Raw genomic sequence first — 10,761 nt, forward strand, 5'->3', positions numbered from 1 at the left:
CAAAACCAAGTTGAAGCAGAGACACAAAGAATCTATTGAAATCACTTCAAAACTCGAAAAGTAAATGTTTGAATTGGATTGCTCTAATGCCAATTTTCCGAAAATCTTTCACAACAGATGATGTGCAGCTAGAAACTTGTGTGCTTTTGTCGACTTCAAATACTCTGTTATTAAGTTTTTAATGGTATCACGAGACGTGCCCAACTTCATAATGAAAGCTATTTGCGAATGAGGGCATTGGTCTGTATTGGCTTGATGTGTGTGTGTGTGTGTGGAGTGAGAGTTATTGCTGTCTTAGACTATTTTCTGTGTCGGTTTTTTTCGATTTCACGGAGAAGGCTCTTTTCCACGAAGCTCCATTTACAAACAACATATATAATGATATTTTAGAATGGCATCCTTGACAGATGTAAAAACTACAACGATAAAAGTCTCTATTGAACATAATCCTAAATATAGGTCCAAAGTCTAATTTTGCGTGTTGCACACTCGTTTTGCGTATTTTACTATCATATGAGTATGCATTAATAATTTGGACAAATAAGTTCGTCAAAACAATGTAGGATCCAATATGAAGGATCCTAGCAGAGTTAGGATTGTTTGTAATGGATTTCGCGCAAAACTACACGAAAGTTATCTGCGCTAGCCGTCCTAGATGTAGCAGTGTAAGACTAGAGGGAAGGCATCGCCACCCACTGCCAACTCTTGGGCTACTATTTTACCAACGAATAGTGGGATTGACCATCACATTATAACGCCCCCCACGGCTGAAAGGGCGAGCATGTTTGGTGGGACGGGGATTCGAACCCGCGACCCTCAGATTGCGAGTCGAGCGCCTTATCCACCTGGCCATGCCGGGCCTATTTCTTAGTACCACCGAAGTTTTTGTAAGGTTGAAATGCAAGTATCCGAGCTTTTGTAAGCGTACTTGAGAGCATTTTTTGTTTCTAATAACCAACATCATGTCCGTTTTTACAATCAGAGTAGCGCTACTTGAATTAAGAGCTAACTCAATAATTGCAAAATACATTCATCTATGATTCCGGTTCTCTTATCTTTTTAAGGTTCTGTTTATATAACTTAAAACGGCTCTTTCAGAAAATAGAACAAAGGGAGATTGATTCCAATTGAAAAACGTCTGATTGGCGGGAAAATTCAGCTACTTTAAGTCTTAATACACGAAAGAGATAGTCTGTATTGCGGGGACATATTTCTGGTAATCAGTAAATAGGCTGCGTACGTTATATTTAAAATATTTTGGAGCTTAATCACGTCATTACAGTCCAGGCTGTTACATTTCGGTCATTTTCTGACGTCATTACAGTCCAGACTGTTATATTTCGGTCATCCTCTGTCTAACGATCGTGCACCTTGAGAATCGCCCTTCAGTGTAGTTCCCATTGTAAACTTTCCTGTCTAAAATTGTTAATGTCCAAAGCACGCCACTGCTTTCCATAATCCATCTAGCGTACGAGAACGACAGTTTCCCACAGCCCTTTTCAACAGTCTAATTGCCAAGTAGTCCGACGACTTAACCGATGTGTCTTCGTGCGGAATAGTATGAATACTCGTTTTATTCTCCAATTATTTGTGGTATGCAATGGATGGTTGATCGAATAAGTCATGAAAGAAACTTGTGTCGCTTTTCCTCAAGGACATCCTTCTTGATTAGGTTCCATACTGTTGCCTGGGGCACATGGACTACTTTTGTAATTTACATTACGTTCATGAATTGTTATTTAATATAAGATACTGCACTTTGCTTACCAGGCTGAAGTACACTTTGTTGAAGGTCTCTTCCTCGTTGGTCCCTGCTTCCCAAGTTAATCTCTTATTCCTTAGATTTCCAATGCCATTAACTATAAGGGATATCTCCGTTTTGGAAATTCTAAGTCCCATATTTGAAAGCATCTTTCTGATATGAGTGGACGAATATTTTGCTTCTAAAACGTCTGTTACGTACCATTCCCAAAAGCGATATATTTCTGAAGGTATCATCCCATTTACGTTACTTTCTGATTTGCATATTAAAAATCATTTAAAAAAATCATATAATATAATCAACCCTCTATAGGGAGAAATTAGCGCTGTCCGTGTTGCATCGTCTTCTTAAAAGAAAAACTCACAAATGTTTGGTATTTTTAACCTGAGCAGAACCTTATGTGACACATGGACTAAATGGCCAGGTCAGAGGTTCCACGGTTCGGGTATAACCAACACTAAATTAGAATTGATTGCCAAAGGGAAGGTAACCAGCAAGTAGCACCTGCCGTCAACATGTCTTGTCTTAACGGAAATCGGTTGCAGTAGTTATGTACAGACTGTCACAGCTCAGGATGCGGACCGTATTTAATGGCATACCGCGGAGCAACATTTTGACATACTGATTCGTAGCCCGCTGCAATAATCACTAGGTTATTCTAGGCCGTAAAGTCATAATTAAATAAGACTAATTGAATTGTGATGCACAGAGAGAAACGATTCAAACTAACATAGTCTGTTAAGCTATGGGCCAGGCGTGGCTATATGTTAGTGTGCCTAGTCTGTGAATTCGAGGGCTCATGGTTCGCGTTGCCTTGCCACAAAAAACGCGCTTTGAACTTTGGAGCAGTGGTTGGGCTATAAAAAGAGACTGTAAAACTCCACTTTTCGATCATACAAGAGTAATCCAAAACTGGGAACGCACTTTATTACTGACTAGAAATCTTTAATACTATAAATAAATACACCAAGAATTAAAACATATAATGGTTGGATTTCATTGAATAGTCTTGACGATATTTTCGGCTGTAATTCCATTAAAATCTCAAAAGGTTCGGTCATTTAGGGGGACGTAGGTCAGTGTGAAATCTGATTATTAAGTTAACATTGCAAAATGATTTTTAGAAGTGTAAAGATGTTTTCAAAAATGTTTTAAATAATTAATCAATTAAGCTAACTAAAAATAAAAATGGAACAAAATATAGCCCTGGGTAATTCTATTTTTATTTTAATAATGCTTACAAATAGACTTAACCCGTGACGTCATACTTTTTATTTACGATCTTTAGTAAAATGCATTATCTAATGTAATACTCTCTATGACCAAGTGGTTAATATAAATACTTTCTGTTCGGACTAACAGAAAGTGAGGGGGTGTAGTGTAAGATTGTGTGTCGTGAAATGTATTTTAGATAAGAATGAAAAAGTTAAACTAGAAATGAAGAATGAAGCGTAACAATTATACGCTCATCTATCAACTACTTAGCAAGGTTATATTTGGTGTTGTAATTTAAAATTAAATGACTATTTGCGAATGAAAATAGAGGTGTAATAAGAAATACATTTACACGTGCATTACATCTGTTTGTTTTTGCCCCCCAGTGGCACAGCGGTATATCTGCTGACTTCCAACGCTAGAAACCGGGTTTCGATACCCGTGATGGGCTAAGCACGGATAGCCCATTGTGTAGCTTTGTGCTTAACTAGAAACAAACAATACTGTTTGTTTTTAAATCATGAGAGAAGTTCTACATTATTACTACAGATAAAATAGGAATAAGTTGGTTTTAACCTTAAATTCTTAATCTTCTTCCACTTGTAGAAGATGAAGCAGTTATAGAACGAACACCATACATGAATAACAGTTATAGTAATAAGAAACATAAATTATAAATCCGAAACATACATAAATAACAGTTATAATAAGAAGAAACCTAACCTATGAATCCAAAACGTATACACTGCTTGAAGTAATTCTTGTTACAGGGTTAGAAAAATGGCGAATTTTTTAATAAGAAGAAACCTAACCTATGAATCCAAAACGTATACACTGCTTGAAGTAATTCTTGTTACAGGGTTAGAAAAATGGCGAAATGTTTTAAAATTCCTGAATCTATTGCGTGAGATCAACAAACTTAAAAACATTCCATCTGGAGAAGTAAATAAGTAACCTCTTTAGCTATGTTCATCTGCATTCATTATTGTGCCCACCACAAGGATCTAACCCCGAATTTTATTGTTATGCACCCTCAAACTTACTGATGAGCCAACGGGAAGCGCTGAAAGATGACGCAAAATTTTGAGTGCAAATTAAACGGAATTAAGTGTTTGTTTTTTTTCATTTTCCAGCAACAATAAAGCAAACAAGTATTGTAATATATATTCACAGAAATTAAACAAACAATTTTACACCTCTTCACCAGGAATGTCTTTCTTTCTTGGTAATGTAAAATTCTCAGTTAGGCCTACTCCGTCGGAATCGCTTGAACCGAAGTTATCTGACGTTTCTGTCGTCTTTTATTTTAATATCAGAAATTTATTGGTGTCACACAGGTTTAGGTTTCGACGTATATTTTATTCATTCTTTTATAAAAACAAAATTAATTTTTAGCAACTTCAAAGTCTTGATAAATTGTGAAGAATGTTTGTAATGCTGCTTCCGCTCTTATCTTTAAAGTCTGTTTTGTTTTATTTTTGAATTTCGCGCAAAGCTACACGAGGGCTATCTGCGCTAGCCATCCCTAATTTAGCAGTGTAAGACTAGAGGGAAGACAGCTACTCTTTTACCAACGAATAGTGGGATTGACCGTCACATGATAACGCCCCTACGGCTGAAAGGGCGAGCATGTTTGGTGTGACGGGGATTCGAACCCGCGACCCTCAGATTGCGAGTCGAGCGCCCTAACCACCTGGCCATGCCAGGCCTTCTATATATAATTCACCCACTGCTGGGTGTAGCTTAGTGGTTAGTTTGCATGGACTGTGAATCCGAGGATTCATGGTTCACGGCCCGTTGCTGCAAAATCGAGCTCTGCATTTTGAGGCCATGGGAGTGAAGATAAGAGTAGCCAAAGAGTTGGCGGTCAGTGCTAGTGACTAGTTGCCTTCAGTCTAGTCTATCAGTTCAGAATTAGGGACGGCTATTGTGTAACTTTGTGCGAATCCTGAAAGAAAATTTTACAGCAACTAGTTGTTGTTTACGCCGAGGCAACATTTAGCTCGACAATGGCCTTCGGACTTGTAAGTAACTAACTCTCTTTTCTCTGTTATCAATTTTGTTGAATATAAGACATTTTGCTTCATTATAAGACGATGACACAACTAAATATTTATAGTTATACTAATATCAGTTCAAATCAATTTTCTTTTGTTTCCTGGTGGATCCGCGGTAAAATCCGAGTTTGTTCTCCCGCTGTGGACAGTGCAGATAACTCATCATCAACAACTATTTCATTTAAGGTTAGGTTTTTTTTTTCGTAAAAAAAAAAAAGAAAACACGAATAAGAAAATATCTCCTACATGGTTTTCTACTTTACTTGATTTTTGTTTTTAAGATCAGGAATTTATATAATAACATATATAGAATAGTTTTCAAATAGAGTAAGTGCCAGAAATAAATAGAACACCTTGGTCTTAGTCACAAGTTCCCTTTTTTTAATTTTTGTCATGTAAGATGATAGTTGTTTCGCAAAGTTTTGTTTGTTTTAGTGCAAAGCCCATTGGATTATCTGCTGTATCCATCGCGGGAATCAAACTCCGAATTTAATGTTGCAAGTTTCTTGACTTACCGCTGTCCCACCGGCATTAGGTAAATTATAGAAGGAAAAAAAAAGCACCAGAAAGCTTAACTTGTAATCTTGAAGTCTTTATTTCTAAATGTTTCCAAAAAAAGTACAATTTGTTTTAAGCACTTACACATCGCTTAGCTATAAAATTTTATTAATAAAAAAACCATGGATGTTTGGACATATAAATGAAAAAAAGAATTTTACGATTTTTCGAAATTGGAATAGTTTGTTTATAACAGGGAAGGCCTGGTGGTTAGAGTTGTCGACTCGCGATCTGTGGGTCATGGGTTCGAATCCCCGTTATCGAACATGCCCGTCCTTTCAGCCGTGGGGACGTTATAATGTGACGGTAAATCTCACTATTCGTTGGTAAAAGAGTAGCCCAAGAGTTGGCGGTGGGTAGTGTTGACTAACTTCTTCCCGTCTAGTCTACTGCTGCTAAGTTAGGGACGGATAACACAGATAGATAGCCCTTTGTAGCTTTGCGTGAAATTTAAACCAAACCAAACCTTAATAATCAGGCATATTTGGACAAGAAAGGAATTCCAGAGCTTCAAGACTGTCAAAACATTCATTCTAATATAAATTCTTAAACTGAGATATATATTTTCGGAGGGGCAAACATAAAATTGTATTTCCTTCTACATTTGATATTTCTTATCACAACACCTAACAATTCCAAAATGAATGTTCGAAGTTTGTGAAAAACCTAAAGAAACGAAGCACAAATATGTCATTTTTTTTTATTAGTTATATGTGTTAACACATCATATAAAATCACCTTTATAAATAAACACATTAAATTTAATGAACGTACAATAAAGTACATTGTTAGTGGTCTGTAAAAATAACAGAGGTTGTCATAAGAGGTTTTCCATATTAGTAAGAGCTCCACTCTTTACTTGATTGGGTATCGAGTCGTGTTTTCTCTAAGGAACACTCTCAGTATGTTATGTACTGGCCACTATGTAGTCGATATAAAAGAATAATAAATATAACTTAAGCAGTTTGTTTGGAAATAAACTGACCTTTATATATATATATATATATGGGTTTTATAGAGTGTTTAGTTGTCGGCTAAGGAAGAAAAGTTTGTTATGATAACAGAACTTTTTGTATTAAAAACAAGATAACTGCAGGCTATGTGATAGGAGTTTGGTCTTTCCATATTCAAAATAGACAAATTAAGTTTAGAAAACTTAACTTTCTTGTAGTTAAAATAAAGCAACTGACACAGAATCAGCTTTGAAGATATTAGGTTTCAGTTTTCTTATTTCAGAGTTAAAACAAAAACTCATTAATACTACGTTTTAAATGGAGTGTTGGAGATGATATGAATATGAATTTGAAGATAAGGTGGAAACATCTTCTTACTAAAGGTATTATATTGAAAAGAGCTTTGAGGAACAGTGAGGAATGAAAGAATGGGCAAGTTTCTGGCCAACTATTATTCAACCTTAAGTATTAGATTGTCAAGAAATTAATGTCGTTTTTTTTTAGATGAAAAAAACCCAAACAACTTATATAATCAAACAAAACATTTATTAAATGAAATAGTCTCCATTTTTATCGATGATGCCTTTCCATCTTACAATCAGGTTGTTAATGTCCTGATTAAAGAAATCACTTGGCTTTGAAGCAAAAAATATGTCGATGTCCTCTTTAACCCCTTCCACATTTCTATACGTTTTCCCATTAAGATGGTGTTGCAGCAATAAAAAAAAGATGGTAATCTGATGGTGCCATATCTGGAGAATATGGTGGGAGAACTTTCCAATCCAACCCCACAATCTTGCATTGCGTCAAACGTGTAACACGTGGACGTGCATTGTCGTGGAGAAAAAGAACACATTTCCAACTGACGAGTGAAGGGTGTTTCTGATGAAGGGCTTGATTTAAACGTTCCAGTTGCTGACTACAGGTCTCTGCATTGACAGTTTGCTGTGGATTGAGGAGTTCGAAATGAATTATCAAATTCACCATCCCACCAAATGCAAAGCATCACTTTCTGCGGATGGGGTCCAGGTTTTGGGGTCGGAATTGGTTTTTGTCTAGGACTGAGCCATTGTTTTTGGCGTTTAATATTCGCATAGAGGATCCATTTTTCATCACCGGTGAAAATTCTGTCCAAAAATGGTTCACGCGTATTACGCGCCAGAAGAGACGAAGCAACGTTAACACGTTGGAGACGATGATCATCGGAGAGTTCATGAGGCACCCAAACACCTTCTTTATGGTGTTTTCCCATATTCCTTAGATGTTTACGTATTGTTTCATGAGAGACATGCAATATCAGGGCCCTTTCACGAGTGTGTTGCCTTGAGTTATACTCAACAAGCGTCTTCAGAGCATCAGTATCAATTCCAACATGCTGGCCCCTGCCATCACAGTTTTTAAGGCTAAAGTCACTTGAACGAAATTTACTGAACCATCGTTGACACCTACGAACGTTCAAAACATTTCCATAAACTTCTTTGATATTCTTTGTAGCTACAGAGGCATTGTTTACCCTCTTATATTCAAACAGCATAACATGCCAACATTAGAGTACACTAAACTTTACATATTATATAGGCTACACTAATGTGACGTTTAGGCTGTTCGTTTAACTATTATACGTGATGTACGTTTCTTGGGGGGTGGTTAATGAAAGTGTTCGAAAACGCGACATTAATTTCTTGACAACATAATACTTTATAAACAGTAGCAGAACTTGTAAACGGTGGGGGAATTATTTTTTCGTAGTAACGTTTTAGGTTTGAATGAAAATCCTAATAACATCCTGGGATTAATACTTTAAACGCATTATCAGAATACACATAAGTTCTTCATCCCTATTCAACGACATGACAAATAGTGGTTGTTATAGACATGATAAATAATAATGTATCGGTCGTTATGATACTTGACAGTTGTTAGCATTTGGAAAGATTCTATTGCATTAAGATAAATAGTTCAGTATATGATATAAGAGCTTTTGATTAAATGCAAGTAATTTTGATTTTAAATTATTTCTCAAAATAATACGTTAAGTGGCCATTCTAATTACGCATATCCAGAAACTCGTATAAACGGTCCAAGTACCTTCTGTTGGTAAAAAAATAAAACAAGAATAAATGATATAGTTATGATAAATATATTTCATCAAGATATCATTGTATAAAACTTAAATTTATTTCAACTTTAAGATAATTATAAAAGGGGGGGATCTTTTGTCTTGACTCTACTTAAAGTTAAATAGTAATTGTGACATTGTAATACTCGAGCAATGATTTCATCTTCTCTGTGATAATCTCGCTGTTGCACTTCAACATGATAGCTTACCCATTCCCTGGGGTGTATTTCTATTACGCGTTTCAATCAGGACTGAAAAGTAAAGACCTCGTGTCAGCAGTGCTATTGCATAAATTACAGGAATGGATGGACACTAAACTCCAAATCTTAAGAAAGTATTTTCAATTTCCCTCATTTAATTGACTTCCCTACTGAAGTTCGTGGTAACGTGAAACCGTGACCAACTTGTTACTCTTGACAACGTTTTGCTCCTAACTTGTCAACTTAAAATGGGATTCCTATCAAAACATCTTATATGCGACATTGTTATCCAAGGACAAATGAATAAAAGATAAAGATATGTAACCGCATTCATTTTATCAGTCACTGTAACATAAGATGTAGTTCCCTACCATGGGTTAGCTTTATCAGTCACTGTAACATAAGATGTAGTTCCTTACCATGGGATAGCTGGTGATCCGTGTTAGCTTTATCAGTCACTGTAACATAAGATGTAGTTCCTTACCATGGGTTAGCTGGTGATCCATGTTACTTATGTTACAGTGACTGATAAAGCAACTACATCCTTACCATGGGTTAGTTTGTAATTATTCAATACTGATTACTAGATTTCTGATGACTATTAACCAAAGTCCAAAACAAAAACCATCGAATGATTATTTTTGATAACAGATTGTTTGTAATTAAGCACAAAGCTACACAATGGGCTATCTGTGCTCTGCCTACCACAAGTATCGAAACCCGGATTCTAGCGTTGTAAGTCCGCAGACATACCGCTGTGCCACTGGGGGGCTTTGATAACAGTCCTTCGGATATTGGTGTCTTACATACTACACAGTGTATATGTCTAAGTATTTGATTTTTAATCTCTTTATCAACATTTCTGTTTTCTAAATTTTCTACTTTAAATCGAATTTAGTCTATATTTGTTGGATATCTGACAGTAGAATCTTTGTAAAAATGATATTGGAAGGATTCTTGAGTAAGGAAGCACATTATATTAATATAATAATAATAAATAGGCAAACAACGACTTATAAATATAAGGAAGTGGATTATTGATAAGTGGTTATTGATAGTGGAACATACTACGTGTTTCGACAGAATATTGACCACACCTGAAGAATACCAAAGTTCTGTCTAAACATGTAGTATGTTTTATCATCAATAATATTCTTCTTTATGCTTATAAATCGTTGTTTGCCTACCTATTAGTATTGGGAGCATTCATCAACGGCACAGAAGACATACTGTTGAGGAAGAAACGCTGTTACTTTTCTCGACACAGAAAAACAACAACAACAACAACAAACAAACAAGAGGAAATCCTCAATAGCCGTGGCAGTAATTAGATCTGAAAGCCAAAAGTTTGTTCTTGAAAAAAAAAACAGCAAAAAAAAAACTCACAGCCATTCTGTGAGCCGTTATGCCGCGGCTAAAAACATGCATGCGAGTCGGAAAAAAATAAATATACAATCCTATATATCATTTTTATTTGTGAAGGAAATGCATAAATATAAAAGTATCCAACCTGAATATATATATATGACATTTTTACAGTATTTCAACTGTACAGTATTTATTATATCTTTATAAAAACCTGAAATTAAAAATGTAAAAGAAGTCGTAAAGGCTGTTACGATAGCGTTCTCAAAATAACACAGGCCTGCGATGGTTTTAGTGTCTTGATATTTTTACATGTTCTGCAGTATTTCCTGTACGCTGAATACAAAAATGTTATTAATTTTTCTTCTTCACCTACAGATTTTCACAAAACGCCATAACTCATTACATGAAAGAAAGACCACAACAGGTAGTTTTGAGACTACAAGACAAAAATATCAGGATGACTGAAGATGGATATTCGTTTGACATCAGTTTTCTTCCCTTTTCTTCTAGCTTGTTTGTATTTGTTAAC

The 10,761-nt window shown here is 35.7% G+C and overlaps 1 protein-coding gene across 1 annotated transcript in view; it reads right to left on the reverse strand.

Annotated features, from left to right (window-relative positions):
* Positions 1-10,761, reverse strand: part of LOC106460897 (cholecystokinin receptor-like) — a 73,645-nt gene that overhangs the window by 25,797 nt on the left and 37,087 nt on the right. The gene's annotated exons all lie outside the window — the stretch shown is intronic.

This window comes from Limulus polyphemus, unplaced genomic scaffold (genome assembly GCF_000517525.1).
Source record: "Limulus polyphemus unplaced genomic scaffold, Limulus_polyphemus-2.1.2 Scaffold36, whole genome shotgun sequence".
In the NCBI taxonomy this organism is placed as follows: Eukaryota; Metazoa; Arthropoda; class Merostomata; order Xiphosura; family Limulidae; genus Limulus; species Limulus polyphemus.